The sequence below is a fragment of the Tursiops truncatus genome, chromosome 12, assembly GCF_011762595.2.
Source record: "Tursiops truncatus isolate mTurTru1 chromosome 12, mTurTru1.mat.Y, whole genome shotgun sequence".
NCBI classification, from domain to species: domain Eukaryota; kingdom Metazoa; phylum Chordata; class Mammalia; order Artiodactyla; family Delphinidae; genus Tursiops; species Tursiops truncatus.
The window spans coordinates 54,356,683-54,378,840 of NC_047045.1; the positions used below are offsets into that span (position 1 = coordinate 54,356,683).

At 36.4% G+C, this 22,158-nt stretch overlaps 1 long non-coding RNA gene across 1 annotated transcript in view; it reads left to right on the plus strand.

Annotated features, from left to right (window-relative positions):
* The window catches only part of LOC141276098 (uncharacterized), a 225,614-nt gene that overhangs the window by 192,303 nt on the left and 11,153 nt on the right, over window positions 1-22,158 (plus strand). The window contains exon 4 of the long non-coding RNA XR_012325043.1: window positions 1,743-1,783. This is a non-coding gene — a long non-coding RNA (uncharacterized lncRNA). The remainder of the gene's footprint in view (window positions 1-1,742; window positions 1,784-22,158) is intronic.

The window sequence follows — 22,158 nt, forward strand, 5'->3', positions numbered from 1 at the left end:
ATAGAAAAATGTAATATGTTTGCCAATAACATATAGCATAAAGGAGGTGGATAGGAACAAAGCTGTATTTGGCTTAGTGTATTATTGGGTTTGTAATGTAATATATAACATTAATAGACTGTAATGATAATACCACAAAAAAGGAAGAAAGAGAATAGAATTATATAGGAGTTATATATTTCTATAACTCAAGACATAGAATCAAGCCAGCATAAAGCTAAAGCTGATTCTGTAAGTTAAGATATATGTGATAAGTCCTAGAGCAACCACTAATAATATGTGTGTGTATGTGTGTGTATATGCGTATGTGTCAGTAATTTAAAAATCATCAATAAATAAATTTAAATGTTTCATCAGAAAATATTTACTGAATACAAAAGAAAGCAATAAAGAAGAAGCAAAGGAACATGAGACATGAGACACATAGAAAACCAAAAGTAAAATGCCAGATGTAAATCCAACTATATCAATAATAACATTAAATGTGAATGGATCAAACAAAGCAAAATCCAGAGATGGTCAGACTGAATTTAAAAAACAAGATTCAATGGTATATTCTTTGTAGGAGACACATTTTAGACATGAATGTTTATAGCAGCATTATTCATAACAGTCAAACGGTGGAAAAAACCTACATATCTATTAACTGACAAATGGATATATAATATGTGCTATGTCCATTCAATGAAGCATTTTTCAGCATAAAAAGAATGAACTACTGATTTGTGCTACAACATGGATGAACCTTAAAAACATATGCTAAGTGAAAGAAGCTAGTGCCCCAAAAAACACATATTGTATAATTCCATCTATAAGAAATATCCAGACTAGGGATATCTACAGAGACAGAAAGTAGATTAGTGGTTGCTTAGGAATGGGAGTGGGGTGGAGAAATAGGGACATGATATCTAAAGGGTACAGTGTTTCTTTTTGATGTGATGAAAGTGTTCTCAAGTTGACTGTGGTGATGACTGTACATATCTGTGAATATACTAAAAACCATTAAATCGTACACTTTAAGTGGGTGAAATATATGGTATGTGAACTATATCTTAACAAAGCTAATTTTTTTTAAATAGAGGGAGGTACAGAGAAATGAATGAGCTAAAATTGGGAAATTCAAAAAGAGGACACCACTAAACAAACCACAATTCACAATATTATTTTGGCCAGAACTAAGAAATCTTTCCTAGTTCTTCTGTGAGAAAAAAACAAGAAATCAGTATCAGAACCCCATTGTAAAAAATACATAATCCAGGAACTTCCCTGGCGATCCAGTGGTTAAGACTCTGTGCTTCCACTGCAGGGGGCACAGGTTCAATCCCTGTTCAGGGAACTAAGATCCTGCATGTCATGTGGTGCGGCCAGAAAAAAATAAAATAAAATACATAATCCACTGTGTGCATTTGAATTTAAGTTATTAAAGTTACATAGTTTAAAATTAAATAAATTTAAAAGTGCAAAGGCAGTACACAATATTTCTTAGGTACACTTATGTATAGAGTAAAAGTAGAAGAAAATTTGGGGGCCATCGTTTATGTTGAAGAGAAATTTCCATTCCCAGGCGTTAAGGTTTCAAGTCTAGGGACCTCTAGAGTAAGGCTGACTGCTTGCTTTTCTCTACCTGCTCACACATTTTTCCCAAAGGGAATAGGAGTTAGTTATCTGATTGGTGATTTGAGAAGAAAGAGTTGTACTTGCTTTGCTCAGTCTCTCTCTCTCTCTCTCTCCTTTCTCTTCAGATCTGTCTCAGAAAGAATGACCGTTTGCTCTCCTTCACAAGGTAAGTTGGTTGGAGCAGGTTCTGTTTTTGTCAGAAGTTCCAGTCAGGGGAGTGATCAAAAGCTGGTGGCCTTTTCATCTGCTTCTGTCTGACTTCTGTGTTTGTCTTTTACTTGGTTCTGCACTCAGCTGGGGGAAAGGATGTTGCTTATTGGGCCCTTTCAAAACTCCACTTGTAACTTTAATTCATTCAGCTCAGTATCACATATATTGATGCTTATTATGCCATTCTTTTTTTTTTTTTTTTTTTGTGGTACGCGGGCCTCTCACTGTTGTGGCCCCTCTCCTGTTGCAGAGCACAGGCTCCGGATGCGCAGGCTCAGCGGCCATGGCTCACGGGCCCAGCCGCTCTGCGGCATGTGGGATCTTCCCAGACCGGGGCACGAACCCGAGTCCCCTGAAAGGGTGTAACTGGACTTATTATACAGAGTGCTGTTACAGAAGGGGAAAATTGGAGAAGAACTTTAAGTAGATTTTTAAAGCTCAATATTTCTGCTTGCAAGTTTTTTCTGAAAGAAACATTTCATATACCTATAACATAGCAAGCCACTGTTTGCAAGTGCTTGAAAAGTGCTATAGTTCTATGTAAATATTTATAGAAACAATTGAGCAGAAAAGAGTTTTAAGCCCACATGGTGACAATGCCCTAACTTTGTGTATTGAAACTAAACCAAAAGCCTCTGTATTTATTCTACTTGAAGTTTCATATATTGTCACATGCCACAAATTAGAAAGCTCTTTAAAATAATTCCCAATTAGTATGTTTAAGATTATTTTTTCATGGTGAGAAAGCTTGTAGAGGACATTAATGTATACTTGCTCTAAGACAGTAGAACAGTACAACCACAAAGAAAATGGAAAGAAGCAGTAAAATCCAACATTTTGTCTATGTCAGTGCTTCTCAGGCTGTCTTTGGTGAAGACTAGCTGTTAAATTTTAAATGTTTTATAATTTTTTATTTTTAAACATTTATTTTGTACATTTTCAACTTACCATTTCAGATTTTAAACATACAATTAAAATGAGTTCCCCTAAAATCAAATAGAAAATGTACAGATATAAACCCAAGTCTGTCTTCACTGAATTCAACAAGCACAAAATTATTCCATCAAATTGTATAAACATTTCTAAATGCTTACTTTCACATTCTGTGCTTACCTCATGGACAGGTAGAAGTGTGGGCCTGAACTAGCCTAAGGACCAGTGATCTAAGCGACTCTTTACTTCTGTCCTACGTTCATCCTCGCCTTGATGGTAGTACACAGTCTGCCTACTCTTGAGTCTTACCTGTTCTAACCTTCGTGTTTCTTCCTTTGAAGTGTTTCAGCCCAGTTTTCCTTTTGTGGGGTGTTATGCTCTGAATCTTTTTTTCCCTCTCTCTCCTGTCTTAATGCATTGCCTTTCACATCAGATTTCAAAAGAAAATGGCACTTCTCCCCTTTTCTTCTCTTGATGAATGTCTGAGCATCCCTGATATCAAACTGATGTAACACGCAATATTCACAGGCTATCTGTTTTCCTCCGCTTCTACCTCTTTCTCCCTCTCCGTGTCTCCTCTCCTTAACAAATAGTAGTTGAGTATCTACTCTGGACCAGGAACTTACTCACTAACACCCCAGGTCCCTATCCTCATGCTGCTCACTGTCTACTAGGAAAGCACTTACTGAGCAAATAGTTTATTACTTAGAAGAGGGATAAATTCTACAAAGGAGAAGTAAGAGCTACCTTGGCAGGATTAACATGCCTGGTGAGTCTTGCTGACCTACATAATCCTAGAGGACAAAAGGTTATAACTTTTTTTTAAAAAAATGAATTATGTTTATATGTACCATCTTTAAAATGAAACTATCTTTTCAAAATAGTTTTAATTTTAAAAGTCTGAAATGGATGATTTCTTAAAAGTCATTTCAGTTGGTTCAGTTTAAGGAGCTATGAACAATAATCTAATTGTCAAAAGAAAAAAAGGATTTAAAAAATCAGATTATAAACTGGATTTATACTCATACACATTAAGATTTTTTTCTTAGTAATTGTTTTAGAGATAAATAAATATCTGTAACTGTTTTGGTTTCAGTAACATGGCCTTCCCAACTTAATCTATTTCTGTTAAGTTTGAAACATCTCTATCCTTGTTGAATAATTTCAATGACAATGACAATTGTCAATATTTATCTTTTCCTTTTTTAATTTTTATGCTTCAATTTAGTTTGTTGGTCTAAAACTTTTGGCAATTTTGTTTTTTCTTTAAAGTGTCCCTAATTCACAAAAATACCAACATTAAGCTTTTACTCATTTATGTTGATAAGTATGATTTTATCTAGCTATAAAGAAAATAACTTGTATTATCCAATTACTGCAATGTGTAATATTTCATAAATATACCTATTTTAAATTTTTAACAAATTATTCCTGCTCTTATTCTCTTTCTAAATAAGTAGTAAAATGTCAGAAAAAATTGGTGATTTATAGGAAGAGAACAAGAATATTATCTGTATAACCACTGAAGAGTCATCAGTAAATGATAGCACAAACAGGCAACATAATTTCTCTTCTGCTACTGGAGATGACCATCCTGAAAAACTTAATAGTTTCTCTTGACTATATGAGCAAAGTAGAGAAATGATCATAAGCAGTATAGAATTATGAAGGCAAGAATTCCAAGTGCTTCACTCTCTCTTGCTAGGTGCAACGTTGATGCCTATTTTGAACCTTCTCATTTTGAGGCATTCTATCTAGAAAAATACAAATAAATATATTCTTTAAAAAACTAACAAGTGGGATTCCCTGGTGGCGCAGTGGTTGAGAGTCCGCCTGCCGATGCAGGGGACACGGGTTCGTGCCCCAGTCCGGGAAGATCCCACATGCCGCGGAGCGGCTGGGCCCATGAACCATGGCCACAGGGCCTGCGCGTCCGGAGCCTGTGCTCCGCAGCGGGAGAGGCTGCAACAGTGGGAGGCCCGCGTACCGCAAAAAAAAATAAAAATAAAAATAAAAAACTAACCACTATGTTTTATGTGAGATTGCTATCACCCAACAAGAATCAAAAGATAAAATTCTACGACCATGTTTGTGTGTGTTTGTTCATCTATATTTTTGTAAAAACATAGATACATCTATAATTAGGTTTCTGAAGTGTTTTAAAATTCTAAATTTAAATAAATGCCTGAAGTTTTTTTTAAATTACTCATTAAAAAAACCAAACTTTCTGTTAATTCTTATGAATACAGTGTTCGATTGCTGAAAATTTATTGTTTGATGCTGGATTTGTTTGAAAGAATAAAGCTTACTTTTGCTGTAGAAGTCTAGAAAGTAGGCTGCCAAAACAGCCAACAAAAGCTGACTTCTTCACTTCCATCTGCAGAGTCGAAAACCCTTTATGCCACCTCCCAGTCAATGAATTTAATTTGTTCTGTAGTAAGTGTTCTGGAACTACAGTCCTGAGAACACTATTGGTAACCGTACTGATGTTTATATTTCTTTTAACAGATAGGTATATCTTGTTCAGTGTCACTAAGTTTGTAAAAATGATTGCTTTTATTTATCCACTGAAGGAGTTCAGAGCAATGACAGGAAAACATGCAAGAGTGAAGTGTTTCCACCTGTGAGGAAATGTACTTTGCACCATGAATTTGCTGTTCTATGGCTTATTACATAGGGAGGGTCCTCAAATGAACTAGTGGAAAGAGCTTATTTGTCCTAGATTACAAAGTCAGAATGCATTTATCTTAAGTTATTACATCATTAGCTTTTATACAAATGGGATGTGTTAAAGCACACTGAAAATATATTTTTAAAACTTGTATTGGCAATAAGGAATTCCATGTTAGAAGTAAATTTTTAAGATAAATTTTTCCACCATAGTGTAAACATATCATATTATTAATATCTCTGTTTTCACTGCATTCACTTTTATTACTCCTGTGATTTTGTCTCTATTCTCTTTCTCAGGTGTCTCATGTGCTTACTTTCTTCAGTTTTTCCATCCATGTCTCTAGTCTCCTTTTTCTAAACTCTATAACCGGTAACAAATTTTTAAAAATTTCTTGAACTACACCACCATAAGTCTACCTGCAGACCCAGTGAGATCCCTAACCTCATAGCTTTGGTTGATATAATCTTCTGGGTCTGCACATACTGAAAAGGACATTCCAGGCCTGACCCTATGTGTCTCCAGCAAAGCACAAGGCATTATGACTGTCTGATCCATTGGTGAGTAGCATTGGCTTTTCTAGGAATAGTACATCAGAGTCTACACAAACTCATAGCTTAGAGGAGAAGCAAACATGCAGGGCCCGGAAAAGGTTGGGACCAGAGCCATCATGTTGCCATGGTTAGCAACTCCATAGGCACATCTGGTAAGCAATTGTAGTCCATGAACCCTGTAAAATGGTAAATGTGGCCTGTTGAGCATAAGGGTCCTTTATATCTGACATTATATTGACTAGGCTCTTGCTATTCCCTCTAGAGGGGCCCTTCACTCTGCTCTGTAAACAGAGAAGGAAGTCAGAGGCCCGCTTTTGCATGCAGGAGGTTGGCAGCTCACCCTGAACTTGCTTTAGCCAGAGCACACTTAGGCGTCATGGTCAGTGGATATCTTGAACCTTCAAAGGTGAGTCCACTGCTCAAAGAGAGACATTTCGATGACCCAAGATTCCTGACAGATTTTATTTCAATTGCTGGAAGTTTCTCAAAAAAACTCAAAAGCCCTCCAGCTGCCTGGAGAGTCTGTGAAATGCATGCAGTTGGTCTCCCAGACAAAGCTTTAGAAAGCTGCTAGCACCACAGATCCAACCCAGCCTCTGCATCTTGATTTCACTAGAACAGATGTTATCTGCAAGCAATTAACATACTTGTCATCACCAGTGAAACAGATACAGAATCCTTCAGTTTTTTTTCTAAATGCACCCTAAAGAAAAGGGTTGTGCATAAAACAAAATGTTCACATTGGCATTAAAATAGTAGTCAATAAAGAAATTCGCATGTGTCAGTTTTTCAGTTTTTTCCAATTTTGGGACAAAAGACACTAATAATTTTTAGAAAACTGTTAGGGAGTAAATGTCACCAGGAATATAAATATTTGCGATAACTCCCTATTCAATTAAAGCAGTATCTATTTGTAATTATTTTGTATCTTCATATCGTGACTGATAGGAATTACGATTTGGTATATTTTCCTGTGTTAAAAAATCTTCGAAATTGCTTGATTTTATAGATTTCTATGGGAAATAAGGGAATTTGACTTAATAATAATACAAATGTCAAATAGTAAAATATTGAGCAAAATATGACCCTTAAGATGGATACAAGTGAAAATTTGGTAAAAATTGAATGTGTAAATGTCCAGGCTGATAAAAACAAAAATAAAACTAAAACAGTAGAAATTCTAAACTCTTGAGTTTTTCTTTAAAGAAAGTCTAAATAGCATAATACATTTGTATTAGTATAATTATACTTTTGACATCAAATCAGTTTCTTATAGGCTAACTTTGTAACATGACATTCCTAAATTACTTATCCTCATTAAATTCACAGTTGTTTAGCATTAATACCCTTGTACTTTTAAATTTTATTTTATTTTATTTTATTTATTTATTTATCTATTGGCTGTGTTGGGTCTTAGTTGTGGGACGTGGGATCTTTCGTAGCGGCGCACAGGCTCTTCATTGCGGTGCACAGGCTCCTCTCTAGCTGTGGTGTGCTGGCTCAGCAGTTGCGGCATGTGGGCTCCAGAGTGTATGGGCTCTGTAGTTGTGGCTCACAGGCTTAGGTTGCCCCATGGCATGTGGGATCTTAGTTCCCCGACCAGGGATCGAACCGGCAGCCACTGCATTGCAAGACGGATTCTTAAGCATTGGACCTCCAGGGAAGTCCCCCCTTGTACTTTTTTTAATTAGTGAAAACTGAAACGCCTAATTTCTAGCAATTCAACCTTTGATCACAAATATTTCTGGTGAAGTAATCACGTAAGCAAATACTGTGACTGATACATTCATTCTGCACACAGGTACTTGCAGTATTTGAAGTGGAATAAATATTTACCGCAACTGAAAGACAGATATGAAACAGCAAAAGAGCACTGAACTAGATAAAGTATGATATTCTAGATCACTCTCATAAGTCTGCAATTTACTAACTGGTGACCTTGAAAAATGAAAAATGACTTAGCTTTTCTACCTAGAAAATGATGATCTTCTTAACTGTATATTGTGAGTTAAGATAATTGATATGAAAATACTTAACGAACTATGGCACATTATTCAGTTTTAATCATAGAATATTTTATATAGCATGTACTCAATAAATATGTGATGAAAAGAATTACCAATTTTATTAGGTAATGTTAACTGAAGTGCCCTGGTGTTTTGGGTGCTTCATGTCTAATAGGAAGTGTTTAATCAGTGCAGCTTTAACACTAGATAGATTGGTTACTTTGTCTACTGATAATCCCTCATGTATCATATGGATGCCCAGGGTGCTCACATTCTTCTCCCAGCCTCTTCTTTCTCTGTCCACATGCAAAGGCATGTGTCCTTCCGGGTCCTGCCCAGCCTTTGCATTTCCTCAGCACTCAGCGTTTGTGCAAAGGTCAAATCTTTCAGCTTGCAATCTCCACGTCGCTGTACTTCACTGCCTAAGACAGGACTACGTTATATTTTAACACCCTTTACTTTTACTGATTTTATAATAAATATTTTTTCTTTTCTATTATATCAAAATCCCCTTGTGATTTCTCATTCTTCTTCATAGTCTCAGTACCTATTAAATTGACCTGTAAGAAATAATTACTTAAGTATCTACTAATACTAATGATTTGAGACCTCTCGTATCAGAACCTGGATATTATAGGTGAGATTTTGTTCAAGTGACAGCAGAAGTTCTATTACCCTTGTGCGATTCACTTCTTGACCAATCCTTTAGAGAGAAAGGCAAAACTTTGAAGTTGCTGTATCGATTTATGTATTTTTTTTTGGAATTCAGCTCTTTTAAAAACATCTTCCTAGACTTTATTCTAATTAGAACTTCTGATTTATTTGTGAATTTATTAATTCATTCAGTAAATATTTGCTAAAGAACTTCTATGTTCAAGGCATTACTCTAAGCATATTTGATACGGCAACAGACAAGTCAGGGCAAATGCTCCCTGCCCCTTGGAGCCTAATTCTCCTGGGCAAGACGTGCAATAAAGCGAGTAAGTTCTCAAATAAATGAAATAAATTCAGTTAATTAAATATCCAGTGAAATAAACAGGGTACTGTGATGGAGACAAGCAGGGGCAGGATAACACTTTAGGTGGAGTCTTGAAAGTGACAATTTAAGTTGAAATGTAAAGGATGAGAAGAAGCCTGTCAGACCAAGAGCCAGGCAGAGACTAGAAGTCAAGTCCATATGTAGACAAGAACTTGACCGAGTCTAACAGTTTTCAGAGGCCAGTGTGGGTGAAGTACAGGGAGAGGAAAGGAAGTCATGGGATAAGGTAGGAGAGATAATAACAATATTATTGGCTAACATTTATTGTGTGCTTTCTATTGCCAGACACAATGCATAGATTATCTCACTTGATCCTCACAAAAATTCTCTGAAGTAAATACTATTATCAACATGTTACAGATGAAGAAACAGATGCTTAGAGTAGGGACCCTACTTAGTAGGTAGGGACCCAATCACAAAATGACTTACAGTTTGGGGTAAATAATTCATCTTTTGTTTTTGTACAATGAGAAGCCATTGAAAGATTTTAGTTAACAGAGTGGTATGATTCATTTCTATTAATATAAATATTTACCCTGAAGGACAACATGGATTGTTTAACTTTTCTCTTTTCTCTTCATCTCTGGTTTGTTTTGTGCCCACTAGATTCTGAGGCCCTCTAGGAGAGCAGAGAATGATAAACAATTCAGTCTTGTTTATGACTTTATATTCAGTGCTGAGCGTGGTGTTTAGCATATTGTGGATGTTCAGTTAATATTAGTTGAAGGAATGGCTGTACTTGATACTTGCTGATTTCCACTTATTTGTATTCTGATTTGGGGTTTCTGATATTAAAAGTTATACTGGCTCCTGTTTTTTGAGGCCTATAACTATTCCAGGCTCCCCTTATCTTTCCTAAGATGTTCATGAGTGGGCAGTGGCTTACAGTAACAGGTGTACATTGTTCCTTCATGGCTTAAGTGCAATGACTGTGCCAAATTCCACAGTGGCTGGGGAAGTGTGGACATGGGGACTACAGCCAGCGGGGTCAGAGAGGAAGCTGCAGAGGTGAAAGGGATAAGGCCATCAGGGCAGAGTCTAGAGCAGCACAGAAAAGCTGCCTCTCAGTTTCTCTGAGCATTGCCAAGGGCCATTCCACCCAAGGACCCCGCTCTGTCTTGCCTTGCTCACCATGCTAGGTACCTGGGTCTTGGGCTCCCCAATCAGTCAATAATTCTCAAATAATAATAGTTATCATATCCATTCTGCATAGGTAATAGACTAAGTGGGGATCTGAGCATTGGTGGAAGTAAAGCACATAAATTAGAATTCAATCCTTTTTATGTAACGTAGAATTATATCCACCTTGAAAAAATATTTAGAGGAAAAAGTTCAAGTATTTTTCTCATTATGGGACTCACCATAAATTTTGAAAACGTTTTTAATTTGTAAAAAATAGTATTGGATCTAGTAGCTGTTCAATATTAATCAGAATAGGCTAGATTTTGCTATTCTAACAAATTAATCCCAAATCTCAGTGCTTTATCTTATGCTTACTCACATAAACAGAACTGTAGTCTGCATAGGTTTACTTAGTATGCCAGGGTTACAGAGGCTCCCCCCATTTTGTAGCAGCACCTTCTGAAACATATAGGTGTTTATTGTTGGGGAAGGGAAAGAAATACAGGAAAATCATTGATGGGGTTTTCATCTCCTCAACCTGGAAGTGATATATATATATATATATATATATATATATATATACACACACACACACCTTTCTCTTTCATTATATATATATATATACACCTTTCTCTTTTTCTTTCATTTTATATATATATATATATATATATATATATACACACCTTTCTCTTTCTCTTTCATTATATACATATATATATACACCTTTCTCTTTCTTTTTCATTTTATATATATATATATATATATACACACACACCTTTCTCTTTATATACATATATACATAAAGGTATATATATATACCTTTCTCTTTCATTTCCTTTCATTCTCTTTCTCTTTCATTTCAAGCCTGGTCACATGCTAGTGCTGAACTGAAAGGGAGCTAAGAAATATGGGAAGCAGATGGAATTTGGTTGAGCATCAGAGTCCGCAATGCTCCTCAAACATACCACTTTCAGAAGGGTTGTAAGCCTGAGATGTTTAGTTGATAGAATAGGGATCATATTATTCTTTCAAGTTTGTAATTTCAGTTTCTCTTCTGAGTCAGGATACACTGATTATTATACAGCCACTGGAACACCAGACGTATTTCCATAGTTCCCCTTCATATAGACTATTAAATAAACAGATGCCATTTCTAATTAGGATTTCCATTTCTTCTCACCTAATGTAAAATATATCAAGTCATTTCCAAATCAGAGATTTATTTCTGTTTATATTTCTCTATGGTCTAAGCAGCCTTCTCTAAGAAGGGTAGGCTCAGAACTGTTGCTTGTCCCAAGTATACTGTTCATATGTTGACTGATTTGAAACATAACTTCTAAAAATGTGAAAGCATCTTCCAATTTTTAAATAAGATGCAGTTGTACTCTGATTTTTAAATGATATACTGTGTTGGCATGGTATCTCTATGGTGTCATCATTATTGTAGTACTGAAGGTTCAGGCAAATGTTCAGTTGTGTTTTCACTTATTTTGGAAAATTGGATTACATCAATAAATTTACCAGGAAAAGGAATATGGTTCAAATATTTTTTTAAAAATCTTTTAAATATGGTTCTAGAACTCAAACTGAACATCACTGTAAAATGTTTTTGGAGTGTTGGAAAGCCATCTATAGTATGCTGTCAAAAGAATTATTATATCAATTGGGAGGTTAAACTGGAGGACTCCTTGCTTTTCTTAGAAGGTTTCATTCCTCTCCACAGTTCTTTTGTTTCAGGGCCTGATATGCTTATTTTTATTTATTTATTTTCTGTTTTTAATCAAGTCCTAGGTTGAAGCATGGAGCATTTTCCTCCCCTTTTTAAAAGAAAAATTTACTAACCAATGATCATGATTTTTGAGTTAATCTGATAGATAAGAATTGTACTTTCTATCCCAGCAATACAATAGACTAGATACTCTGAAGTTCCTTCCAACCTATCTGCAACTAGAGACTGCATTAATTATAACAAACACAATTTTTAATTATGGATTTTCTCACTAAAAAATGGAAATTAACAAGGGCAAAAGAAAAAGCAAGCAGTGAGGATTAAGATGTTAAAGAGGGCTTAACTCAATAGCTAATTTTACCATGTTTATAAGTCGAAAGACTCAACATCTTGAAAAATATCAGCCCTCCCCAAATTGGTACATGTGGTCAATGCAGTTATGAAGAAAATCCAAACTGGATTTTTTTGTTGTTTTTTCTTATTTTTTGAAGAATTTGACATACAGATTTTAAAACTTATGAAGAAGTTCAAGCGTCCAAGAATAGTCAGGATATATCTGAAACAGAGGAATCATGTTGGGGGAATTGTCTAACCAGCAATTAAGATTTATTCTCATGAATTGGAATAAGCTTAAAAATGATGAATAAATTAGCATTAAGAGCCCAGACATAGACCCATTAACATATGAAAAAGAATATATATCAGAGACATCATTGCAAATGACAGGGAAAAGGAGGGACTATGAAATACCAGTGCTGGAGACTTCCCTGGTGGTGCAGTGGTTAAGAATCCACCTGCCAATGCAGGGGACACAGGTTCGATCCCTGGTCTGGGAAGATCCCACATGCCGTGGAGCTATTAAGCCCATGCACCACAATTACTGAGCCTGCGCTCTAGAGCCCGCAAGCCACAACTACTGAGCCCATGTGCCACAGCGTGCCACAACTACTGAAGCCCACGCACCTACAGCCCGTGCTCCACAACAAGAGAAGCCACCACAATGAGAAGCCCACGCACCTCGATGAAGAGTAGCCCCGGCTCGCTGCAACTAGAGAAATCCCACGTGCAGCAACAAAGACCCAACGCAGCCAAAAGTAAATTAACTAATTAATTAATTAATTGAAAATACCAGTGCTGGAACAGCTGATTATCTGTATGGAAAGCATTAAACTGGAATGCTACCCCAAACCATACACAAATATCAATTTCTGATTGACTAAAGAGATAATTTTTTTTTAATTTTAAGGAAAATGTAGGGAAGTTGTCTTTATAACATCACGATAGGGAAAAATTTCCTAAGCAAAGTATTAAATGTGCTGACTACAAAAGAAAAGATGGATACAGCAGACCATAGTAAACTTATGACCTTTAGATCAAAATCTCTAAAAGTTAAAAAGGCACAGTATATAAAAAGATAGTTACAACACACATTGCCAGCAAAGGAGTATTATCTAAAATATAAAATCTCCTAAAATAATTTTTATAAACTATCCAATTTTTCAAATACATAGAAAGAACTACTGTGGAAAACAGTCGGTGTTGTTAGTGAAGTTGAACTACATTATACCCTGCAACCAAGAAATTCCACTTGTAAGTATGTATCAGTCAGGATTCTATCAAAGTAACAAAACCTGAAGGAAAAAGAGACACATCCATTCCCCTGCCTTTTGTTTGTTTATATATTGGCTTATGTGATTATAAGGGCTGACTAGGCAAGTCCAAAATCCATAAGGCAGGGTAAGCTGGGAATTCTTGGGCAGAAGTTGAAGCTGCAGTCCGCCAGTGGAATTTCTTCTTCCTCAGGAAAACCTCAGTTCTACTCTTGAGGCCTTCCCAACGATTGGATCTGGCCCTCCTAGACTATTGAGGGTAATCTTCTTTACTTAAAGTCAGCTAGTTGCAGATGTTAATCACATTTACAATATACCATTACAGCAACACAGATTAGTGTCTGAATAACTGGGGACTTTAGCCAAGTTGACACATAAAACTGACCATCACAGGTACTTTGCCTAATTTTCCATTGGATTATTGGGTCTTTCTTTATTGATGATAGAATATATTTATATACTAAGTAAACTGCCCTTTATCTCTTATGTGTGTTTCATATATTTCCCAGTTCATCATTTTTCTTTTGCTTTTAGTATCACATTTATTTCATGCAGTATTTTTTTAATTTATGTGAATAAATCATCAATATTTGTATCTATGGATTCTGTATGTTGCATATCAACTAGAGATACCAGTCTCATATTGAGACCTAATAGTTTTATAGTTTCAAATTTTATGCTTAATTCCTGGATTCATCTGAAATTTATTTGGCATGAGGTTTGAGGTAGTGAATAATTGTATCTTACAATGGCTTCTTCCTATCAAAGAGTGGAACACATATTTACACTTATCTTCTATAGTAATATTTTAGGTTTTCTTCTTATACTTCTTTTTTTTATGTTTTTTTATTTATTTATTTGGTTATTCTTTTGGCTGTGTTGGGTCTTTGTTGCTGCGCGCGGGCTTTCTCTACCTGTGGTGAGCAGGGGCTACTCTTTGTTGTGGTGCGCAGGCCTCTCACTGAGGTGGCTTCTCTTGTTGCGGAGCACGGGCTCTAGGGCACGCGGGCGTCAGTAGTTGTGGCACACAGGCTTCAGTAGTTGTGGCTCTTGGGCTCTAGAGCTCAGGCTCAGTAGTTGTGGTGCATGGGCTTAGCTGCTCCGCGGCATGGGGGAATCTTCCCGGGCCAGGGCTCGAACCCATGTCCCCTGCATTGGCAGGTGGATTCTTAACCACTGCGCCACCAGGGAAGCCCTTCTTCTTATACTCCTGACACATTTCTTCCTAAGTTTATTCTTAGTGTGTTACATCTTTTCTGTTGTCATTTATAATGGTGGGTTCTTTTCTCTTCTATTATGATTTGCATTATAAAAGAGTTGTTTTTATGTAAGAAGGTTACTGATTTTGTTATATTGATATTATACTCAGCCAACTTACTGAATTCTCTTATTGTTGGTTATAGTTTCCTGAATGAATGTCTTGAAATTTTCAGTGATGACATTATATCTCAATGCAATACAATTTCACTTCTGAAAAAAATATATTCTTTATTTTTCTTTTCTAATTGCATTGATCAGAACACAGTTAATGCTTGTGTTAGTAAGTGCTTTTGCACTTTTTTTAAAATTTTAGAACAGCACTGTCATAAAACTTCCTGCAATGATGGAAATGTTCCATATTTTATACTGCACAATATGGTAGCCACTAGCTACATGTAACCACTGAGTACTTGAAATGTGGCTAGTGAGACTGAGGAAACTAAGTATCTAATTGTATTTAATTTTAACTAATTTAAATAACCACATGTGGCTAGTGTACTATATTGGACAGTGTAGTTCTAGTGCTTTAACTTTAGGCATGATATATTCTTTATTCTAATTCATTCATTGATGTGTTCAACCTACTGTATATTTTTCTTTCAAATTTTATAGGCCAGTATTTTTTGTTACTATTCTATTTTATTGAACGAAATTCTTGATTCATTAATTTCCATTCTTTTTTATTTATTATTGTAAGAAGTACTTAACTACTTTTTCTATGATATCTCATGTATTCTGAAATGTCATATTTCATTAACTGTAGATTTTACTGTAACTCAGCTTTGATATCATCTTTGAGTTGTTAATTCACTGAAATTTGCCTTGTGGGCATATATGATCTTTATTTTTTTTCTCTCAATAACTGACAGTCTGGGAGGTATCATGTAGCCCAATGCAAATCTGTTCAGCTGACAGGATTTGTTAATTTGAATAATAGAGATGATAAATTACTTATAGGTGAGGGGGGGAAAAAAGATGAAAAATATTGGAGAGGACCTGGTGTTTCTGAAGTTTAGTCCAGGTGAGCACAGGAGAGGAGAAATAAATCCAAATGTGAGAAGAGGATGTTAAAACAGAAGAGGAAAAAAAGAAAAAGTAGGAACTGAATACTGAAATGGTCAGAATGTTCCCTTAGGTCATCACTAGAAAACATTCCTGGGAGTATAATGAAGACTGCTTCCCTAATTGGCTTAACCTGCTGGTTCTAGATCAGTGCCAAACAATAACCCCTCCAAAAAACCAAGAAGAAGAACTACTCTAATAGTCTTGGTCTGGTCTACATCTTAAGCTGAGAGAAGTGTATGTTCCTCATTTTTCAGATGAGTCAACAAAGGGCTTTGAAGAGTGCCTGACACATAGTGATTTCTTTTGAATATTAGTCTGATGAATGAGCAAATGAAAAATGATTCAGCGAAGGTCAGAGAGCTGGCAACACGTGGAGAATTAGGAGTAAGTGATACTGATCTCCTGGCTCCTAATGCCTTAGTCTTTCTAACACATTATATTCATCTGTTTTTCTTTATTTATATAAATATGACAGACTTAAACTTTCACTTCATTGGGTAGGTATTGTTTCCATTTCTGCTTTTCCTAATCTTAACAATGAGAAAAAGAAACTCTAGAAAAAAGCAGTGGCGGGTACGGCCAATGACAGTTTTTAGGAAATATGTACTAAAGAGAAGGACTGTATAGGCATATGATGGGAACATCCAGACAGTACAAATAATTTCATGTGGATTATTATCACTGCACTCCAGCAATACACACACAGGTAAGAGAGGAAGAGCACTCAGAGTAATTGCATGTAGTATGAGATAAATTTATATTTGCAGTACCAACTCCAGTAGTTAGGCGGTGGCTTTCTGGAACACTGTTGAGGAAAATTCACATGTCATGCACAAGATCAACAAGAAAGTGTACCTGATTGATTAACAATGTCTATCATGGCCATGGAGGGAGATGCAGCATTATGAATACCACAGATTTTTCAACTCTGACATTATAATTGCTTTCATATCATTCAGTGAATTATCTTTGCTGGCAGACAGTAGACAATTTGTATGTATTTGTAGAATTAACTTTTGTTAAAATAAGCATTCTACTTCTAACAGGGGCTTAATAGATATATGATAAGTAACATATGTAGTGATCAAAGTGTGCTGATAGGAAGATCTATTAGAAAAGATAAGAGAATATTATCCCAGAATAAAATCGCCTAGCTCTATTGCCTGGAAATGAATAGGAAGAAAGAGAGATTTTTCGATACCCAGGAAGGATGATTGACATTGCCTCCCATGCCAGTGGTTAGATGAAAAAAATGCCATTTAATTGCAATATTTTAGAGAAGTTCAATTAAGTCTACACTTTGAAAAGTTTGGGGCTGAAGTCAATTAAAAAGTACAAGAGAACTAGGTCAAATTTGTGGTTAATGTGGTTGCACCATTCAATAACATGTGGGACACATTCTTGGATGGAAGAAACCATCATCCAAGTTTAGAATTATTTGGAACCTGCGGCTTTTGAGATCTGAACCCAACCTGAACTTTTTGGTGCTGTGTGTTTTCTTTTTGTTTTGTTTCCTGGGAAGAGAACATGTCGTGTGTGAGTGCGTGTGTGTGTGTGTGTGTGTGTGTGTGTGTGTATTCATTCTAAAGTTTATAAAAATTATTGTAAAGCCAATTGGGAAATATGTTTCTAAATACATTTTGATGAGTTTACTGTAAAAAATTAATATAACTTTCCATTAAAATATATGAATATTTAAAAATTGAAGGGAAAGATACTTAGAAAAACATAGCTTAGGTTTTACCCAAACAAGAACATTTGTAAAAAAATAGCTAAAAAATATTAGATGATCTCAAATTGTGGCCCAGCTCAAAACCTTAAATTACACTGTTTCCCAACGTTCAGGTTCCCTAGGATCCCCAAGCAGTAGAAGGTAAAACTATTACTCCTTGGGGAAGAGAATTTCAGATCTCCGATTTTGGTCTCCTGCTCATTCGTCAAACCGCACTGGAACCTGTCCTTGGTTGGATAATATATAGGGCCACCATGCAAGTTCTAAGAGCCACCTGGGAGAAATGATTAAAATCATGTGGCTAAGCTCTTCAAAACATATAGAAAAATTGATATGCCTGTCCCTGCGGGAGGAAAAGAAATCCACAAGAATAATGACCTTAATGGAGCCTTGGGGTTGCTCGACTTCCAGTGTGTATTCTGTAGTGCAGCCAAATCTAATCTGAAGGACTGCGGTGTTGGCCAGCAGGAGAGTAAAATAAATGTATGGCAAACAGGACTTTGTTTGCATGTGGTTTTGTGAGAATATCATTCTTTTAAATAGTAAGTCGTTTTACTGTTTTACTTAGTTGATTGTGCTACTTTAGATTTTTTTTAAAGGTGCCACTTTAATATAACATGGTAGAATGGAAAGAGCATGGGTTTTTGAGTCAGGCAGATCTGACTCAGTCATTCACTAGCTGAGGGAGTTGGGGCAAGAACTGTACACGGCGTATGATGTGAACAAATACTTGTCAAAGGAGGGAATGAATGAATACAAGCAATTAGCCACTCTTAGCCTCGATAAAACTGACCTTGTTAAAATTTCATAAAAAATGAAAAATTTTAATTTTCATGTAATGAGACCAGATTGGTAAGCATTTTAGTACAAAAAATGGAATAGAACCTCTTCTTCCTACTAGAGGATTTTGACAAAACTGTAACAAATTAGAGAACAAATTTGGCCTTATCATAAAAGAGAAATTAAGAGATCACATTTAGAATATTCTTTTGCCAGTGTTTGGATTGTGCAAGTGTTCAACACTACTGTTTGGTGCTGTTGTACTATTAGGCTGCTGTGATCTTCTGAAATATGTAGTGAATGTTAGTGTTCATAGTCTAACTTTGGGACATCTATAGACGTTATATGAGGAACAATATTCTAGAATCTACAGTTAAGCTTAGTGAAGAAAGAATGTTCTTCATTCTTTGCAGATCCCACCTAAGCCAGTTTCTGGATATTGCTGATTGCCCCGGAATACATATATCCATTCCAGAAACCTATGCTGGTGCTCCTATAGGCTTAAAGGATGCCTGATAGTACAGAGCATCCTGGAATGCACTACATCCACGTAGGTTATTAGTCAGTTGTATACCAACTTGCGTGTTTGAGGGGTACGTTTCTGACTGGTGTGTCCTCCATTCTGAGACCTTGGATCCTAACTAATGAACAACAAAGGCTCCTGACATTTAGTATATATCTATAAAAGAAATATCTTTATTATGTAGCTACTTTTAGCCTTATAGCCACTGTGTTCCTCCATATTCAAAACTCTCATTGGTTCATGACTTGAATTATAAGAGCCTTTTACCTGGCTCTCCTTTTTCTTCTCAAACATCCTATCAATTCCTGCCTGCCATAATCATAATTACAACACTCTCTGTAAGTTTCTACAATATTTTTCTATTGTCTACTACTGTAGGAGACTACAATAAAACTTTGGGATCTTATTAGGTGAGCTCCAAGAGCTTGGAACTGAATTTTTAAAAATTTGTCTGGGGCTTCCCTGGTGGCGCAGTGGTTGAGAGTCCACCTGCCGATGCAGGGGACACAGGTTCATGCCCCGTCCGGGAAGATCCCACATGCCGCGGAGCGGCTGGGCCCGTGAGCCATGGCTGCTGAGCCTGCACGTCCAGAGCCTGTGCTCCACAACGGGAGAGGCCACAACAGTGAGAGGCCCGCATACAGCAAAACAAAACAAAACAAAACAAAACAAAACAAAAAATTTGTCTGAATTAAACTATCAAATCAGCAGAATGTACAAAGAGTATGTCAGGTGAAGTAAGAGTCTCTGGTAACCTATCTGAATATGGTAATATGTCTAAGAAAAGAGTGAACATTTCAGAAAGAGGAATTTGTCACTCTTGGACACATAGGAAAGAGGTGAGTGTCAGATGTATATGTTGGCAACATCTATCCAAAGATAGTCCAAGGAAATGGAAGTTGGCTATTCTACCTGGAATATTTCCATTTCTAATGGCAGAGATATTTTTAAGATTCAGATGAATGTAGGTAGTTGTAACGGATTTTAGGTCCCATTGTCAATACCATCCTCACTGTGAGATGGACATATCTACCTAGCTTAATCTGAAGCCATGAAACAATACATTGCTTATACCCATGTTCACCAAGCAAGTGTCTGTCTAATAGAAATGTGCCAGGGAGATCACACTGATATTAAACGTTTCTTATTCCTGTTACAAAGGTTGCACCTGGGAATTCAATAAAATTATATCTGATCATTATTTAGCTTTCTGTTTTAGTCACTTTTGCTCGACTGCCTCCCTAATAATACCCCACATTTTTTTCAGGCATCTATCTTCTTGCTTGTGATATGAGCTTCTTAGAGGCTGGAAGCGGCCTCCAAGCAAGGAGTGGATCCTGTCTGCACTGGTCACTGATTCCCATTCCCCTTGGCAGTGACTTCTTTAGACCAGAAGCAATCCTGGCGTGTGAGATTTAAAGGCAGTCTGCTGGTGGGCTTCAGGAAAGATTTCTCATCTGTACAGTCGTACAAAGGGAAGCATGCCTTCTCCCTCTAAAGGACTCGGAGTTCTGCCATGATACATCAGCATTTTGATATCCACCCCAGTCTTACATGTATTAAATTTAACATGATTCATTCTCTCAAAATCTGATAATCCCTTGGCACTGGTAATAATGAGCTTTTGAAGTTTCACTGTGGTGGACCTAGTGATCCAGCAGAACTATCATCACATTAGTTGCTTCCAAACACCTCTCAGTGAACTTATACAAGCCTGTGATGAAGTGTTCACCAGTCTTCAGTAAAATAAGGACATAAGGAATAGGTTTTTCACATTTTTAATTTAAATTTTTAATTTAAAGGAAATCCTTTATCTTGAGGTTATATATGTACTATACCTTTGTTTCCAGATTAATTTTATTAAATTTGTTTTATTTTATTAAAATGTGAAATTCTGAATTCCTAACATGGCTCTTTCTGGCTGGTCACTACCCAGTGTGTTTCCTGAGCTCCTTTCACACAGGATTTCTCACTTTCTCTAGACCTGCTTGAGCAGAACCATCACACCCTATCAAAGTCTTACCTGTCAATTCTTGGGGGCCCCAGTGTGTTTCCAGCAATTCCATCCCCATCAAATCTGAGGCGCTGTCACACCGAACCTAAAAAGTACTGTACAGTCTCCACCTTACTGTGTTGGGCAGCCTATTCCTACCTGCTCTTTCAGATGCTACAGTTCTCTGCTGACCCCTCTTCAGATCCCACCTGGCAGTAGGTGCCGAATTGGGAAAACTGCCCTTTCTCCTTTGTGTTTCTCTCTGATGTGGTCCAAAGCAGCGTTATTAGGGGCCCTTGTGTCTTTTGTTTGTGTTCAAATATCAGCCCCCATGATAGACTCAGAAGTCTATTCTTCTCCTGTGACTGAAATGAGTCACTGGGTCAAGTTCATCATGCCTGACTTTCTCTCAGGGGGAATCCTTTGCAGGGAACTTACTCAGGATCTTGTGTTAAGTCTTTGAGAAAGCCACTCCACCAATACTACCCACTGGTATGTCTGAACTACAGCAACAGATTAGGTATGAATTTTTTTCCAGAGGGTACAACTAAATTTCCAACAGGCCTGTTTCATTGCTTGACGGGTATATCTGAAGCCCAGCAGTCGGTAGTAGAAGCCCATGTGTAACTCAAGCTGAATCCTTACTTTCATTCGTTAGGAAGTTTTGGATATGAAAATAGTACGCAAACATCCAGACTCCAGTTCATTTCAGTTATTCTTGGGCAAATTACTTAATCTCTCTAGACCTCAGTTTATTTATAAAATGGGATGGTAGTGGAACTTACTTCATGTGTAAATTAAATGGGTTAATATATTATGAGTAAGTAATAATGCTGTATATGGTAAATATACATGTCAGATATTATAATTATTAATTCTATCGCATTAGTTCCAAAAAAGAAATACATGTGGATATATTTGCTTGTCTTAATATTACCTTGAGTTAGTGTATTCTGATACCATTTCTTTTAAAGACACACATAATGCTTTGAAGAGAAACTGCTATAATTAATTATGTTGTATTACTACATTTACTTTCAAGTTTACTGTGAGGATTTTCCAGACTACAACAAAACAGAAGAAACCTTGGAATACAGCAGAATACATAACTCAAGCAATTAATTATAATAATGTCCTACATTACTAGATGCATAAAATTGGTAAAAGCGTTACATCAGATGATGGGATATGTAAGCTAATAGAATGGAAAATTTTCTTAATACTACAGATTATCCTCTCCTTCTTGCCTTTTTATCCAGCAAGTGGCAGGGAAGTTCAAATGACTGCTCACATTGTAGCTTTAGTTCAAGTCAC